General features: G+C 37.9%; 1 protein-coding gene across 1 annotated transcript in view; it reads left to right on the forward strand.

The window, feature by feature from the left end:
- Positions 1-19058, forward strand: part of bisc (biscotti) — a 44666-nt gene that overhangs the window by 22539 nt on the left and 3069 nt on the right. The gene's annotated exons all lie outside the window — the stretch shown is intronic.

Below are 19058 nucleotides of genomic sequence, written 5' to 3' on the forward strand. Positions count from 1 at the left end.
GATGGTTTCTCAGAATCAAAAGCCACTCCTTTTTCCTATAAAATAGTAAGATTTGACTTCTGCTCCCTCTCTGCAATCCGTCTTTTTGTTTCTAGAGAGATTTGCATTTCTTTTAATGGAGGTTATATGTTATTGCTGGGTTTACTGATGAGTTTCTGACATCATTGATTTGGAATTCTTATTTCCACATTAGCTGGTAATTGCTGGGATGTTAGGTTTTGGATTAGTCTGCAAAAAATGAAATAAATAACCTTGGTGGATCATTAAATAGTAATAACTTTTATGTTTAAAATATAACATACTCTCCTCATCTCCTGAATCCTCATCTGTATCTTTACTAGGTTCTGGAGGCTCTATGAAAATACTGATATCTTCATCAATGTTGTAATTATGAGTAATATCCAAGGTATCAGCTAGCGAAGGTTCCTTCCTGATGAAAAAAGATACTTCACTGAATATTACGATATGCATCTAGCATGTCCATATGGCAAATCTGGGGTTAGCTCATCCAATTTAAGTTATAATCTACAGATAATTCTTCTCAAAGCATTACTAAAGCGTCCAGAATATAAAATGAATTACTCTAATAACTTTTTGCTGAAAACAATGTACTTACTTAAAACCTTCATCCATTTCACAGCAATTGAAATTTAATTGTGTGTTCATAACTCCAAGGAGAAAACAATAGAACTGGGGCAGTTATTACATAGCAGATAAATTGCTACAGCACATCTCTAATTCATTATTGAACTCCACTAGATCTATTTGAAAAATGATACATTTGCAGTGCCCGTTTGGTAACCATAAGTGCAGATGAGTTAATCTGAATATTAAGCCATGTTAATCTATAATACAATATATGAATTTATGTTAAAATGTAACTGTTTTATATTTACATTATCTGAAGATGTTCACCACAATTGCAACATCCTTATAATCAGATAGGTCTGTTGTAGTAGGTACTGAGTCATTTTGATCAGCTCCCATTTCTTTCCTTCTGTCAACAAGTTGTATACTACAGCAGCTACCACTGTTGCTAAAGTTGTTTGTAATTCAGTGCAGAATCCCACCCTAAGCCAGAACTCCAAAGCACCGTTCAATGCAGTTTCTTGTTCATATACATGCTGAACTGTTTCATTCTTGTGGATTATTCTGAGGGCTTAGAATTGGTGTGAGGATGGATTTCTTCTGCTGGTATTGAAGATTGTCCTGTCATGCGTTGAGCCTGGCCAGTGCGTGGCAGTATTCGTGATGCAGAGATTTTTATTGCAGACTGCTTGAATGTTAAAGGAAAAGTAGAATTTTCTATTTCTACATCGTTCTGCATTTGCACCACCCAGAGACTGAATCTTGATATGTGTTCCAACGATGTATTCTATTACAGATGGAAACGCAGCAATGACATTAAGGTTTTCTTTGTTTCTTCAATTTCTATTACATTTCTTGGGGCATGTAAGTAAATTTGTCATGTGTAGACCAGCAATTTGAAGGAGTACCTTCTGCAATATGCGACATGTTAATTTATATAGGTTAAAGTCATCTCATCACCTAATGCAATTTTTTGAAAAGCTCCTGTTGCCAGAAATTTGAGGGTGATCAGAATTTGATTAAATGAACTTACAGAATGGTTCCAGTGTCTTTCACTCTAATATATTGACCAATTTGATGTACTAACCTCATTACTGTTTGTAGCTCATCTTAAATTTGGTTTCATTCAATAGTAAAGTATACCTGAATACGTCATTTTGTTTATATGTGAAATGAAACCAGCGAGCCTATTCTGTGCCAAATTAAATTATAACAGTGTTTCTTGTTTTTGTACTTACGTGACATCTAAACATCACCTACTTACAAATGTGATTCACGTTGCACATGATATTGTAACTTTCTCTTAGAACAGTGCATATACTGATGAGATACAGGGTCGATGCAATTTGTTGAATCATCGAGCTGTGTATTAACTGGCAGCTGAGCTGGGCTGAGATGGTACATGCACACACAAGCACAAAAATATCACTGCAATGAATCTGATTGTCAGTCACTGTTGCCAGGTTTCCTGAAGTACTTTCCTGCCAACAATGCAGGTTGTAGGCTCGGATTAGGTCATTGCCCCACTCTTGTTGGATTCGAAACTCACACTTGATCATATTGCATCATTCAAAGGGAAATTCCTGGCCTGCAATTAATCAGATCAGGATGGTAATTCTGAGTCAGTTGTGGTTAGTTTAGTTTATGACTTGGTGACGGGAGCACAAGTTTATAAGTTCAAATATCGGTACATCTAAGCATTTTAAGAGCTTTCCAAAACTGCAAAAAAGAAACAAAACAAAAACGTGGAAAGGAGGAATCTTTTTAAAAGTTAGAAAGAAATTGATTTTTTCCTTTAAAAATGTAGGTGGAGATTCTAATATGTGTGGTATTGCGAGTCAGTGACTGAAGATTCAATCGGCCCTCGCATTGTGTTCTTTAAAGACCAGGTGTGGTTCCATCTAACTGGGCATATCATTACTCACAGTACATGCCACTGGTGTTCTGAAAAACCACATTGTATGGAAGAAATCCTTTTTATGGTAGGAAAATTGGAGTTTGGTATGCGATTAGCGAAACATGCATGATTGGCCCGGTTTTTATAAGGATACAGTAAATTGAGAGCAATACTGAAATGCCTTTCTTACCCCATTTTTCAAATCAGGTAACAGAAGAAGAAATATTGTATTCTTGGTTTCAACAAGATTCTTCAACTGCTCATACAGCAGAGCAGTCCATGGATACAGTTATGAAAGTGTTTGAAGATAGAGAGATTAGTGTTGGTTCATGGCCTTCCTGCACCCCAAATCTAACAGCCAGTGATTTTTATTTGTGGGGTACCCTGAAGGATAAAGTGTACCAAACAAATCCATGCATATTGGAGGAACTTAGGGAAAATATACAAACTGCAATAAGAAACATTACAGTGGCTGAGTTACATCCTCTCATTTAAAATGTGTTTAGCTGCAGAAGGACGACATTTCCATCATTTTCTATGAGGTAAGACTGTAGATTAATTTCTTATACTATATATGCAGATTTACAGATTTAAGAAGCAGACTGAGTACAGATCGGCTGTGGCCAGATGGATCGACTGGCCTTGGCTCAGCCGTGTGCGAGGGGTCAGATTTTATACAGAAATCCCTGTAATAACTAGCATCTAATACCACCTGCTATAAACGTAGAATATTTACCGTATGGTAAAAAAAGAAAAGAAATTTAAAACTCTTTTTTTCTCCTTTTTTCCTCAGCCAATAGCTGTCCACTTGTGGACATAGCCGTTTCCCATTGTTTTCCATGTGGCTCTGCTGACAGCTGCCTCTGGATAATTTTCTTTGTCCTCTGCTCATCGTTGTGCCTCACGGTATGACCTCCCCAGCACCACTTGAGGTTGGGCGGTGTGTTGCAAGTGTCTGTGACATAAATGCGCCCCTGGATCTTTTGTTCCACACTATGTCCCTGAGGCTGATTCTAAACATGGTTTGCTCCATGGCACATTGGCAAGTTCTTAAGCACCTGGCACTGCTCTGTGTCAGCGTTTCTGACTCAAGACCATATGTGGTAATTACAACACACATGTCCGCCTCCGTAGCGTAATGGTTAGTGTTATTAGCTGCCGTCCTCGGGGGCCCGGGTTCGATTCCCGGTACTGCCAGAAGTTTAAGAATGACAGGAGGGCTGGTAAGTGGTTAAAATGGTACACGCAGCTCACCTCCAATGGGGGTGTGCCTGAAAAGAGCTGCACCACCTCGGGATGAGGACACGAGTTTACTTAACACACACGACTTGTATGTGTTCCAATTGAGGTTGATCAGCATCACAGAGCTCGAAAGCTGCCCATGTCAGAACAATTTGCCTCCTTATTTCCACTGTGTGGTTCTTATTACCAAGCTTCATGTTGTGGCCAAGGTAAGCATTGTGTAAACCTATTAAAAAAGATTTAAAATAGTATATGCATGAATCCACTATGTAAATACACTTTTATCATTTTTTGGGAACATAATACATTTCCTTCATCAGCAATTATTAAAGTCCAACTTATTTACTGATATTTCGGTATTGAAAACCATTTATTCATCGAACATATTTCGGGAACATACTACATTCCCTTCATCAGTGATTTTGTTAAAGTCCAACTTATTTACAAATATACCTATTATGGTTAAGTTTATCAACAGTAAGCATAGTGGTCAACTACTTCCTGGGCTTGGTTGTTCATTTCTATTCGAACAGTGCCTGTACTTAGGATCTTAATATTCTTTAGGCTCATATCTTCAGACTGACTTGCTGATGCTTCATGGAGTTGCTCAAGCATGGTCTTCAGTCCCCATGGGTTGTTGTTGATTGGTACGACATTGTCAGTGAGCCTCAAGTAGTTGAGGGAGGTACAGTTGTTGCTGACCCCCTTCTCCTCAACAGACTCGACCTTATTGAACGAGTGGTGAGTGTTACCCTCCACTCATCTTTTCGGAGGGAGGGCAAGTGACTTGTTCAGTCACGTTACTAGAAGCATTAAGAGCGGAAAGGATGTAAATGCTGGAGAGATGAAGATGTCCTCTAAGGCTAAGGTGTACAGTTTCAGAGAGATGGTGTCTACCAGCCTTACTCCTCTCTCTCTTTCACAATTCTCTCCATTACCATGTAATTCTCGATGTTGATCTGGAGTGTGATATTGATGTAAATGTCCTGGATGAGGTTAGAGTACCGAGAGTCGATCCTCGCCAAGAGCCCCCCTCCCCACGTCTCTATGTCTTCTGGTAGTTAACGAAGGCAAAGTGGAGGGGAATGTTATACTCCATTGCCTTCTCAGTGAGTGAACACATGACCTGGTCTATCATGCTGAAGCCTTACAATTAAACTGAAACAAGAAATAAAGTGGTTCAACCTATTCAGTACAAGTAAATAAGAAATGTAGTGTTACATTCTTATTTGATTAAAAGCGGTACCGGTTTCGACCACCAGTCTGGGTCATCATCAGCCGATTAAAAATACGAAAACAATGCATAGGAAAACAAAAAATTAAAGGATATGTCTTTCACAAAAGCAGTTCAAGAAGCAATATAAGACAACAGGGATTAGCACTGCGCGATTTTAAAACATAAAATCCAGAAGAAGTCGAAGACCAGTCACTTATATGTATTAGGGCACAAGTCTCTGAAGAGTAGCACAACACACGCAATGTCTGGCACTGTGCCTTAAAATGTTTACGAAAAGAGGTGAACAGTTCATTGAACAAGCCTGCAAACACTGCCAGGCACGAAGTCACAACATGATTTAATAAATTTGAAGTCCCAAAATTGTGTAGAAGTCGAAGACAAGTCACTTAAATAAAGTAAGATGCTAGCTCCTGAAGATCAGCGCAACATACGCAATGTCCAGCACTGTGCTTTTAAATGCCGACGAAACTCGGTGAATAGCTTAAAGAGCAAGCCTGCAAATGATTCAGTCGTGAAAATATATAATACAAGTTAATATAATTGAAGTATATATCAATGTTAATAGGATCTTGTAGATTCTTTAGAGATGCAGGACAGTTGACGTAAAAAACAATTGTGAGGAGAAAAATGTTAAAAGCGCAATATTGGAAACAAATGAAAAACGCATATGCATAGCATGTTATTTCTTGAATATAAAAATTCAGGGCGTACTTGAGGTAGCGTAAGGTATAGTTTAAATTTGAATGTTGTAATGATCTGAACCGTAGGTGGTATTAGAGTATACAGTTCAATTCGGAAAATAGATTTTTTTCTTTTTTAAATCTTTAAATGCTGAAGCCTCTCTGGAATTCTGCTTGTTCGACTGGTTGGTAGATTACTTATGGCTGGTAGAAATCAAACAAGTTTCTGAGTTGATCTGCCGCAACCTGCATCTGCAGGTTGTACATAACAGAGGGCGAACTGATGGGTCAGTAGTTCTCTACGTTGGAGCAGTCTCCCCACCTTGAACAGCAGAATGACCTTGGCACTTCTCCACATCTGACAACTGTTCCTGCAGGCATTTGTCAGCAGGGCTAGTAGGGCATCCTCCAGTGGCTGGAACGATGTGTTGCAAGATGTCTTTGACCCGAGTTCACCTCTGGATCTCCTTGTTCCGCACTGTGTCCTGGAAGTTGATCCCGAGCATAACTGTTGTGTGGCATGCTGGCAAGTTCTTAAGTACCTGGCACTGCTCTTTGTGAATGTTTCTGTTCCAAGACCATATGTGGCAGTCACAATACACATGACTTGTATGTTTTCCATTTGAGGTTGATCAGCATCAGTTATTCTGTTTCTACAGAGCTGCTCACAGTTCATTCCTGTTGACCTCTGGATGCTCATCAGACCAATCATCCAGAATTATGTCTCTTTACAGCCGCCAGCTGGTCTGACCTTGGAAGAGACATGCTGTACCCTTTCCATTGAATTTGTGTATGATGTTGGTGATGCTTTGCTTATCTGTCATGGTTCTTCATGGTTATTTCTCATTTTGCATGTTTGCATCCTCCTGCAAGACAGCTCAGAGTGGAAAAAGTCGTATGTTTTTTAAAAATTGTGTTCTAAACCAATGGTTCATGTTTGTGGGTTACTGTAGTCACGTCCTAGTTCGTGAACTGTGGGCAACAGCTGAGTGGCCTAGTAAGTGGTCCTGAGAGTCGGCATACCAGTTCCTATGGAATGGGAGTAGGCATCTCGGACATATTCTGAGTCGTGACCCTCCTTGTGCTCAGGCGGCTAGGACTATACAATTCACCGGTGGTCCACAACCCATTAGAGGAGAGATCCTCACTTGGACTATGTGCAAGTAGGGTAGCATCCTGCTTCATGAATTTACCGAGCTCAGAACACTTTAAGCAAGCCTCGGACCTATGGGAGTAATGGAGTCCCACTCCCATTTGACAGGCGAGGGACTCCTTGGAAACAACTTGGCGAACGAAATGGAATTCGATGGGGAGCTATCAGTATTAATGGGGCTTATGGAAGAAAGAAGGTAGAACTGGCTGAGTCAGCAAAGAGGATGCATCTGGATGTGCTAGGAGTAAGTGATATTCGGGTAAGGGGAGATAATGAGGAAGAGATAGGAGATTATAAAGTGTACTTGACGGGTGTTAGAAAGGGAAGGGCAGAGTCTGGGGTAGGGTTCTTTATCAGGAATACCATTGCACGCAACATAGTTTCTGTTAGGCACGTAAATGAGCGAATGATGTGGGTAGATTTGTCAGTGGGAGGAATTAGGACAAGAATTGTGTCCGTGTATTCACCATGTGAGGGTGCAGATGAGGATCAAGTTGACAAGTTTTATGAAGCATTGAGTGACATCATGGTCAGGGTCAACAGCAAGGATAGAATAGTGCTAATGGGCGATTTCAATGCGAGAGTTGGGAATAGAACTGAAGGATACGAAAGGGTGATTGGTAAATATGGGGAAGATATGGTAGCTAATGGGAATGGGAATCGTTTGCTGGACTTCTGTGCTAGTATGGGTTTAGCTGTTACAAATACATTCTTCAAGCATAAGGCTATTCACCGCTACACATGGGAGGCTAGGGGTACCAGATCCATAATAAACTATATCTTAACAGACTTTGAATTCAGGAAATCTGTTAGGAATGTACGAGTTTTTCGCGGATTTTTTGATGATACAGACCACTATCTGATCTGTAGTGAACTAAGTATCTCTAGGCCTAGGGTAGAGAAAGTGAAATCTGTCTGCAAATGAATAAGGGTAGAAAATCTCCAGGACGAGAAAATTAGACAGAAGTACATAGATATGATTAGTGAGAAGTTTTGAACAGTAGACAGTAAGCAGATTCAGGATATAGAAAGTGAATGGGTGGCATACAGGGATGCTGTAGTAGAAACAGCAAGGGAATGCCTAGGAAGAACTGTGTATAAAGATGGGAAAAGGCGAACATCTTGGTGGAATGATGAAGTGAGAGCAGCCTGTAAACGTAAAAAGAAGGCTTATCAGAAATGGCTCCAAACAAGGGCCAAAGCAGACAGGGATTTGTACGTAGATGAAAGAAACAGAGCGAAACAAATAGTTGTTGAATCCTTTCCAGCAATCGATTTCGTACTTCCCGGGTTAGGCTCAGGTATTCCTCCAGGTCAGTTGGGTCCGTAAATCTTTGCCATCTTTTCCTACAACATTTTTAATATGGATATAATCCCTCAGGAGATCCGGCGTGCTGTCATACTGGGTGCCTTGCCGGCACTGAACCCGCGGCCGGACTGCATTCTTAGTCATTACCCGTCCAGGAGCCGTTTCCAGCGCGGTCCGCAATTTGACGACGGTCCGGAATATTATTATTATTATTATTATTATTATGTGTTGCTGGAATGGCTGATGACAGGAAAAACCGGAGTATCCGGAGAAAAACCAGTCCCGCCTCCGTTTTGTCCAGCACGAATGCCACATGGAGTGACCGGGATTTGAACCACGGAACCCAGCTGTGAGAGGTCGGCGCGCTGCCGCCTGAGCAACGGAGGATCCTTATAAGTACATTAATAACAGTAAAATCAATTGGTCTCACCTCCTTCTACACCCCATCGCCGTTAAGTTTATTTACAGCCACCCCCCCCCCCAAAAAAAATTAAAAGAATGCTTGTTTCTTTATGTTTAAGGGAGATTCCAAACACCAATGTTCACGTCTATTACTTTCAGTTTTGAGATATAAGTATCCACATAAAAATAATTTACTTTTTTTCACTTCATTTCACAATAATCCCTCCCCCCCACCTAAATGAATTTTCCCGCAAAAAAATACTTGTTTCTTTAATAGTAAAGGATCTTCTAAATACCAATTATCACGACTCTAACTTATTCAGTTTTTGATTTGTGTGTCCTCATGAAAGGAATTCAACTCCTTTACACTCCCGCCCTCCAAGATGGTTTCCTCACCAAAACGCCTTTTTCTTTGTTTTTAAAGGAGATCCAAATACGAATTTTCACGTCTGTAACAACTTTAGTATTAGATGTATGTATTCTCATACAATTAAGTCAACTAATGTTTCAATTCTTTCACCCCCCCCCCCCCCCCCTTTCATTGGATTTTCCGAGAATACGTGTTTCTTTACTTTTAAAGCAGATTGCAAATATCAAATTTCCCGTCTGTAACATCTTCATTTTTGAGATATCAGTAGCCTAATTAAAATAATTCATCACCATTTTCAGTCACTTTTACCTCCCACCCACCGCCCTCCAACCAAGTGGTATTTCCGAAAACTAAAAATACACTTTTCTTTATGTTTAATAGAGATAAAAAATACCATTTTTCACTTCTGTAAATTTTTTTTAGATATCTGTAAAAATTCTCATTTTAAAATGTCACCCCTTTTGGGTTCCCCTTAAGTAGATTTTCCAAAAACAAATCACCTATATTTCTTTACATTTACAGGAGATTTACACCCACTTTTTACGTCTGTAACATTTTACGTTTCCAAGATATTCTGTAGATATAGTCTTTCAAAAAATTCACCCCAATTTGTCACTCCTGTTTAACCACCATTAATTGGCTTTTCCAAAAACTAAAAAATACGTGTTTCTTTATTTTTAAAGGAGATCCCATATGCGAATTATCAGTTCTGTAATATCTTTCGTTTCTGAGATATGTGTATCCTCATTAAAGGCATTCAACCCATTTTTCACCCTTTTACACCCCTCCTATTAGGACTTACAGGAAAAAAAAAGTGTTCCTTTATTTTAAGAGGAGATTCTAACTACCAATTTTTACATCTGTAAATTTTAAAGTTTTAAGATGTAGACACACTCATTTTAAAAAATTCACCCCCGTTTTCACCCCCCAATATTTGGATTTTCCAAAAACGAAAAAATACCTGTTTCTTTACTTTTAAAGTAGATCCAAAATACAAATTTTCAGGTCTGTAATATCTTCAGGTTCTGAAATATAAGTATCCTCATGAAAGGCATTCAACCCATTATTCACCCTTTTACACCATTCCTATTGGGATTTTCCGAAAACAAAAGAATACGTGTTTCTTTATTTTTAAAGGAGATTCTAAATACCAATTTTTACATCTATAAACTTAAAAAGTTTTGAGATGTAGATACACTCATTTTAAAAAATCACCCCCTTTTCACCCCTCCCCATTAATTGTATTTTCCACAAACAAAAAGTATGTGTTTCTTTATTTTTAAAGGAGATCCCAAACACCAATTTTCAGGTCTGTAATATCTTCAGGTTCTGAAATATAAGTAGACTCATGATATGCATTCGACCCCTTTTTCAACCTTTTCCGCCCTTCCTATTAGGATTTTCCGAAAACAAAATATACGTGTTTCTTTATCTTTAATGGAGATTCTAAATACCTATTTTTACACTGTAACCTTTAAAAGTTTTGAGATATAGATAAACTCATTTTAAAATATTACCCCTTTTTCACCCCCCTTCATTGGGTTTTACAGAAACAAAAAAATACGTTTTTCTTTATTTTTAAAGGAGATCCCAAACACCAATTTTCAGGTCTATAATATCTTCAGTATCTGAGATATAAGTAGCCTCATTAAAGGCATTCAACCCCTTTTTCACCCCTTTTCACACCTCCTATTGCGATTTTCCGAAAACAAAAAATACGTGTTTCTTTATTTTTAATGAAGATTCTAAATACCAATTTTTACATCTGCAAACTTTAAAAGTTTGGAGATATAGATTCACTAATTTTAAAAATTCACCCCCTTTTCACCTTCCCATTAATTAGATTTTCCAAAAACTAAAAAATACGTGTTTCTTTATTTTTAAAGGAGATCCCATATGCGAATTATCAGTTCTGTAATATCTTTCGTTTCTGAGATATGTGTATCCTCATTAAAGGCATTCAACCCATTTTTCACCCTTTTACACTCCTCCTATAAGGACTTACAGGAAACAAAAAATACGTGTTCCTTTATTTTTAGAGGAGATTCTAACTACCAATTTTTACATCTGTAAATTTTAAAGTTTTAAGGTGTAGACACACTCATTTTAAAAAATTCACCCCCGTTTTCACCCCCCAATATTTGGATTTTCCAAAAACGAAAAAATACCTGTTTCTTTACTTTTAAAGTAGATCCAAAATACCAATTTTCAGGTCTGTAATATCTTCAGGTTCTGAAATATAAGTATCCTCATGAAAGGCATTCAACCCATTATTCACCCTTTTACACCATTCCTATTGGGATTTTCCGAAAACAAAAGAACACGTGTTTCTTTATTTTTAAAGGAGATTCTAAATACCAATTTTTACATATACAAACTTAAAAAGTTTTGAGATATAGATACACTCATTTTAAAAAATCACCCCCTTTCCCCCCCCCATTAATTGTATTTTCCACAAACAAAAAATACGTGTTTCTTTATTTTTAAAGGAGATCCCAAACACCAATTTTCAGGTCTGTAATATCTTCAGGTTCTGAAATATAAGTAGACTCATGAAATGCATTCGACCCCTTTTTCAACCTTTTCCACCCTTCCTATTAGAATTTTCCGAAAACAAAATATACGTGTTTCTTTATCTTTAATGGAGATTCTAAATACCTATTTTTACACCTATAACCTTTAAAAGTTTTGAGATATAGATAAACTCATTTTAAAATATTACCCCTTTTTCACCCCCCTTCTTTGGGTTTTACAGAAACAAAAAAATACGTTTTTCTTTATTTTTAATGAAGATTCTAAATACCAATTTTTACATCTGCAAACTTTAAAAGTTTGGAGATATAGATTCACTAATTTTAAAAATTCACCCCCTTTTCACCTTCCCATTAATTAGATTTTCCAAAAACTAAAAAATACGTGTTTCTTTATTTTTAAAGGAGATCCCATATGCGAATTATCAGTTCTGTAATATCTTTCGTTTCTGAGATATGTGTATCCTCATTAAAGGCATTCAACCCATTGTTCACCCTTTTACACCCCTCCTATTAGGACTTACAGGAAACAAAAAATACGTGTTCCTTTATTTTTAGAGGAGATTCTAACTACCAATTTTTACATCTGGAAATTTTAAAGTTTTAAGGTGTAGACACACTCATTTTAAAAAATTCACCCCCGTTTTCACCCCCCAATATTTGGATTTTCCAAAAACGAAAAAATACCTGTTTCTTTACTTTTACAGTAGATCCAAAATACAAATTTTCAGGTCTGTAATATCTTCAGGTTCTGAAATATAAGTATCCTCATGAAAGGCATTCAACCCATTATTCACCCTTTTACACCATTCCTATTGGGATTTTCCAAAAACAAAAGAACACGTGTTTCTTTATTTTTAAAGGAGATTCTAAATACCAATTTTTACATCTATAAACTTAAAAAGTTTTGAGATATAGATACACTCATTTTAAAAAATCACCCCCTTTCCCCCCCATTAATTGTATTTTCCACAAACAAAAAATACGTGTTTCTTTATTTTTAAAGGAGATCCCAAACACCAATTTTCAGGTCTGTAATATCTTCAGGTTCTGAAATATAAGTAGACTCATGAAATGCATTCGACCCCTTTTTCAACCTTTTCCACCCTTCCTATTAGGATTTTCCGAAAACAAAATATACGTGTTTCTTTATCCTTAATGGAGATTCTAAATACCTATTTTTACACCTATAACCTTTAAAAGTTATGAGATATAGATGCACTCATTTTCAAAATTCACCCCTCTTTTCACCCCCATTAATCGGATTTTCCAAAAACAAAAAATACTTGTTTCTTTATTTTTAAAAGAGATCAAAGTACCAATTTTCAGGTCTGTAATATCTTTAGTTTCTGAGATATAAGTATCCTCATTAAAGGCATTCAATCCATTTTTCACCCCTTTTCACCCCTCCTATTGGGATTTTCCGAAAACAAAAAAATACGTGTTTTTTTATTTTTAATGAAGATTCTAAGTACCTATTTTTACATCTGTAAACTTCAAAAGTTTTGAGATATAGGTGCACGGTATTTAAAAATTCACCCCCCTTTTCACCCTCCCATTAATTGGATTTTCCATAAACAAAAAAATACGTGTTTCTTTATTTTTTAAAAGAGATCAAAAGTACCAATTTTCAGGTCTGTAATATCTTCAGTTTCTGAGATATAAGTACCGGTATTCTGATTAAAGGCATTCAACCCCTTTTTCACCATTTTCACCCCTCCTATTGGGATTTTCTGAAAACAAAAAAATACGTGTTTCCTTATTTTTAAAGGAGATTCTAAATACCAATTTTTACATCTGTAAACTTTCAAAGTTTTGAGATATAGATACACTCATTTTAAAATTTCAACCCCCTTTTCACCCCCTTAGCAAAGGAATATCCAAAAATCCTCTCTTAGCGAGCACCTACATCTTAATATGAATCTATGCCCAAAATTTCATTTCTTTATGTCCAGTAGTTTTGGCTCGGCGATGATGAATCAGTCAGTCAGTCAGGACAAGTTATTTTATATATATAGACTAGCAAGATACCCGTGCTTCGCTACGGTATTATACTGAAATTTATAATTGAATGCTTATTGTTTTAGATATATAATCCGCCGAAATTCGCGATCTGACCCGTTTTCTGCGAGAATCCGCCAAAATTCGCGATCTGACTCGTTTTCTAATAGATTACGGCAAGTTTCCTCCCATTTTTCAATCTTTCTTTCCAGCAAACGATTTCGTACTTCCCGGGCTAGGTCCAGGTATTCCACCCAGTTAGTTGGGTCCCTAAATCTTTGCCATCTTTTCCTATAAGCAATTTTAATATGGATCAAATCCTTCAGGGGATCTGTCGTGGTGTCGTCTTGGGTGCCTTGGCGGTAGCCTACTGAACCCGCGGCCGAACTGCATTCTTAGTCATTAGCCGTCCAGGACCCGTTTCCAGCGTGGTCCGCACATGTGACGACGGTCCAGAACATTATTATTATTATTATTATTATTATTATTATTATTATTATTATTATTATTATTATTATTATTATTATTATTATATGTTCTGGACCCCACAGCAATATGCAAGACCGCTACTTGGCGGTAAATTACATCTGCTGCCATTGTCATTGTTGACAATGTGACCAGCACCATTGTCGCGCGTCATTGACATACCTCCGTGTATTAGTGACCTTATTATAGAGGTGAACAATTTGACGGTCAATATCATTCCTATCGTTTATTTCAAATGTGTTTAAATTTTTATTTATATGCCAGGAGAATCTACTCTAATCTAAGAACGTTCTCCGAAGGAAAAGATGGCTGTTGAAAAAGAACCCAGGAAAGATTAAAAATGATCGGTTTATGATCAGAATAAGTACATCGAAAGTCAACAGCCTGTTTCCTATCATTCGACAGGATCAGGGATGGAATGAATAAAGCCCCATCTAGCGGCGACAATATGAATTGTGCCGGCTGCCGAAGCTCCCCTCTGGGGCAATGACCGATGAGTGACAAATGAAATGAAATATTGGACAGTGTTGCTGGAATGAATGATGACAGGGAAAGCCGGAGTATCCGGAGAAAAACCTGTCCCGCCGCCATTTTGTCCAGCACGAATGTCACATGGAGTGACCGGGATTTGAAACACGGAACCCAGCTGTGAGAGGCCGGCACTCTGCCGCCTGAGCAACGGAGGCTCCTTATAAGTACATTATGAACAGTAAAATCAATTGGTCACACCGCCTTTTACACCCCACCGCCGTTAAGTTTATTTACCCCCACCCCCAAAAAAATTAAAAGAAGGTGTGTTTCTTTATGTTTAAAGGAGATTCCAAATACTAATGTTCACGTTTATTACCTTCAGTTTTGAGATATAAGTATCCCCTTAAGAATAATTCACTTTTTTTAACTTCCTTTCACACTTCCCCCCCCCCCTCACAAAGTGATATTAAGGCAAAAAATACTTGTTCCTTTAATAGTAAAGGATCTTCTAAATACCAATTATCACCACTCTAACCTCTTTAGTTTTTGATTTATGTGTCCTCATGAAAGGAATTCAGCTCCTTTTCACTCCCCCCCCCCCCAAGATTGTTTCCCCCCCAAAAAAATGCGCTTTTCTTTGTTTTTAAAAGAGATCAAAATACCAATTTTCACGTCTGTAACAACTTTAGTTTTTATTAGATGTATGTATTCTCATACAATTAAGTCAATTAATTTTTTCAATCCTTTAACCCCCAAACCCCCTTTTCCGAGAATACGTGTTTGTTTACGTTTAAAGCAGATTGCAAAAATCAAATTTCACGTGTGTAACATCTTCATTTTTGAGATATCAGTAGCCTAATTAAAAGAATTCAACACCATTTTCAGTCACTTTTACCCCCCCCCCCCACTTCCCAAGTGGTATTTCCGAAAACTAAAAATACACGTTAATGTTAGAGGAGATTCCAAATACCCACTTTTTACGTCTGTAACATTTTACGCTTCCCAGATATTCTGTAGATATAGTCTTTCAAAAAATTCACCCCAATTTGCCACTCCTGTTTAACCGCCATGAATTGAATTTTCCAAAATCAAAAATATACGTGTTTCTTTATTTTTAAAGGAGATCCCGTTTACAAATTTTCAGTTCTGTAATATCTTCAGTTTCTGAGATATATGTATCCTCATTAAAGGCATTCAACCCATTATTCACCCTTTTACACCCCTCCTATTGGGATTTAGAGAAAACAAAGAAATACGTGTTTCTTTATTTTTAAAGGAGATTCTAAATACCAAATTTTACATATATAAACTTTAAAAGTTTTGAGATATAGATACACTCATTTTAAAAATTTCATCCCCCATTTCACCCCCCCCCCCCCATTATTTGGATTTTCCCAAAACGACAAAATACCTGTTTCTTTATTTTTAAAGTAGATCCCAAATACCAATTTTCAGGCCTGTAATATATTAAGTTTCTAAGATATAAGTATTCTCTTTAAAGGCATTCAACCCAATTTTCACCCCCTTTTCACCCCTCCTATTGGGATTTTCCGAAAACAAAAAACTACGTGTTCCTTGATTTATAATGAAGATTCAAAATACCAATTTTTACATCTCTAAACTTTAAATCTTTTGAGATATAGATGCACTCATTCTAAAAATTCACCCCCCTTTTCACCCTCGCAATAATTGGATTTTCCAAAATCAAAAAAATATGTGTTACTTTATTTTTGAAAGCGATCAAAAGTACCAATTTTGAGGTCTGTAATATCTTCAGTTTCTGATTATCCTGATCAGTTTATCCTGATTAAAGGCATTCAACCCATTTTTCACCCTTTTTCACCCCTCCTATTGGGATTGTCTGAAAACAAAAAAATACGTGTTTCCTTATTTTTAAAGAAGATTCTAAATACCAATTTTCACATCTGCAAACTTTTAAAGTTTTGAGATATAGACACACTCATTTTAAAATTTCACCCCCCTTTTCACCCCCTTAGCGACGGAATATCCAAAAATCCTCTCTTAGCGAGCACCTACATTATAATATGAATATATCCCCAAAATTTCATTTCTTTATGTCCAGTAGTTTTGGCTCGGCGATGATGAATCAGTCAGTCAGTCAGTCAGTCAGTCAGTCAGTCAGTCAGGACAAGCTACTTTATATATATAGATGTATGTATGTATGTATGTATGTATGTATGTATGTATGTATGTATGTATGTATGTTCTGGACCAATTTGGTGTTACAGTTTCTTGGATCCTTTCTGTTCTCCTACTGAATGATCTTGCATAGTTCTTGGTATCTGTTGGAGTATCTGTCTGTCCAGGATCTTCCCTCCATGAGGCTTTTGGTTTTGGCACTTATTGTTTTTCGAGTTGGTTTTGTGACACGCTTTCTTTGCGGTCAGCAGGATGCTGCTGGTAATTCTTTCTGTCAGTTTATTTACCTCCATCTGCCTTAGATCTGCTGTTGGTTCGAACTTCACACAGATAGGCTCGTGATACTCTGTCTGTTTTCTTCAAGGTCACGTACTGTCGGAATGAAAGTCTTCTTTATCATCTTCCATCTCTCAGGTCGAGTATGTTAAAACTGAAATGAAGTAAATCTATTATGTAATCATTTTGTTATCAGTTATTAAGGTTTCTGAAATTAATATCAGACCTTGTATGTAACAGTAATGCAGTGACACCACATGTCAGTATTTTCTGGAATCAGTTCTAACGTAGAGGTAACTACTGTTCTAGCTCCAGTTATCATTCATTGTACAGATAACTGTGAAGAAGTTGGTAACTGTTGTTTCAGAAACTAAATTTAAACGTATCAGCATCTTACATAACTAAGCATCTACAGTTAACTGTCATTCCAGAAACCAGCCATCAGATTCTCCTTTGTGTTATATTCTGTGGCACTGGATCAGGCTTTGGAACTGTCAGGGATCATGTGAATTCTGTAGTGCATCAACATTTCCATGTTAAAAGGTTTCACCCACAGGCATCTTCCAGTGGACTATGTCAACAAGACCTAATGCACAATTAAGTCATGCAGCAATCAGAGAGTTGTAGTGGGAGCTCTTAGTGACAAACCAACATGCTTGCAACAAATGTGATCACCATTTTGCTTGAAGAAAGACTGTATGACTCGTGTTGCACTCATGACTGAACAGTCTTGTTTAGGATTTGATCTTCTCACCCTGAATGAGAAGGGGCTAGAAAAGGGGCCCTAAACATAGCCAGCCTAACTACTACCCAACTGGACAGCCACATTCAGAGTCATTTAAATGCTGTGCTGTTTCAAACTTCTGCTGTACATCATTGGATATTCTGCCTCTAATGTACTGAACTTCTGAAATTTTGTACAGGCCTTCATGTCTGTATACAACAGTGTTAGGTGAAGCACTAGTACATCATTGGATATACAGACCTTCATGTGTATGTACGACAGTGTTAGGTGAAGCACTAATCACCTGACTGGCATATATAATAATTTGCTTGCAAACATTTTTTAAAAAATTCTTGGAAATAAACATTCATGAGAGACCTACCATCAGTGTAATTATTATCTAGCAGAACATTTCACTCTGAATTAGCTGTGAATGGTGGTGAAGTTGGCCTATATAGCAGATCTGTATTCTTTTGGGTTGCATTCTGTAGGTAATTCTTAAAATTCTGTCACTGTTGCTGTGACTTACCAGCCAACTGCTGTGAGTCAGACAGTTAAGCAAGGCGTACAGAAAGGACTACGTACAGTATGAAGCACTCGCTATGCCTTGCAGATGCGTTATAAGACAACCTATCCACCAATTGACAGCATTTGACAGAGACCGCATTGTGGGACTGCATGAGGCTGGTTGGTTGTATCGTGTAATTGCCAGGCATCTGGGACATTCAGATGTTATAAGCTATAAATTTCATTTATGTTCTGTACTGAACTGCAATTCTAAGAAATAAATTGACAAGAAGTTTCACCTTTTCAATACAATATATCAAGTAAATGATTCAGATGTCACAGTGGGTACATGAGGGCACCAGTCACGTCGTGCAGGTTCGGTCCAAGAAACACCACTCTGAGGTAGGACCGTCGTATGGTGTGCCAAGCATTTTACTATCCCATAACTTCAGCACCTGCCATCCGCAAACATGTACTGCAGACTCTACAACATCCTATGAGTTCCCGTACAGTGTCTCTGCGACTCCCATCCGCCGGATTGGGATCCTACTGCCCCATGTGTTGGTTGCCATTGACACCAGAACACCAATGCCTGTGTTTGGAGTGGTGCCTGGCCTGAGAGACAAGGACAGAGGACGACTGGTGTCGCATCATGTTCAGTGATGAGTCCCGCTTCTCCATAACCTCCGATGACCCTCGTGTGCAAGTTTGGCGGCATCGAGGGCAGAGAGCAGGTCCTGCCCATATTGTGAAAAGACACACAGGCATATTTGGTGTGGGGAGCCATAGGATATGCGTTCAGGTCACCTCTAATAGTGCTTCAGCAGACTTTGATGGCACAGTGATACATCACAGCATAGTGCATCCACACCTCCTACCCCTTATGGCACAGCTTCCTGGGCCAGACTTTGATGGCACAGCGATACATCACAGCATAGTGCATCCACACCTCCTACCCCTTATGGCACAGCTTCCTGGGACAGTGTTCCAACAAGATAATGCACGTCCACACACAGCACACATG

Source organism: Anabrus simplex, chromosome 5 (genome assembly GCF_040414725.1).
Source record: "Anabrus simplex isolate iqAnaSimp1 chromosome 5, ASM4041472v1, whole genome shotgun sequence".
NCBI lineage: Eukaryota > Metazoa > Arthropoda > Insecta > Orthoptera > Tettigoniidae > Anabrus > Anabrus simplex.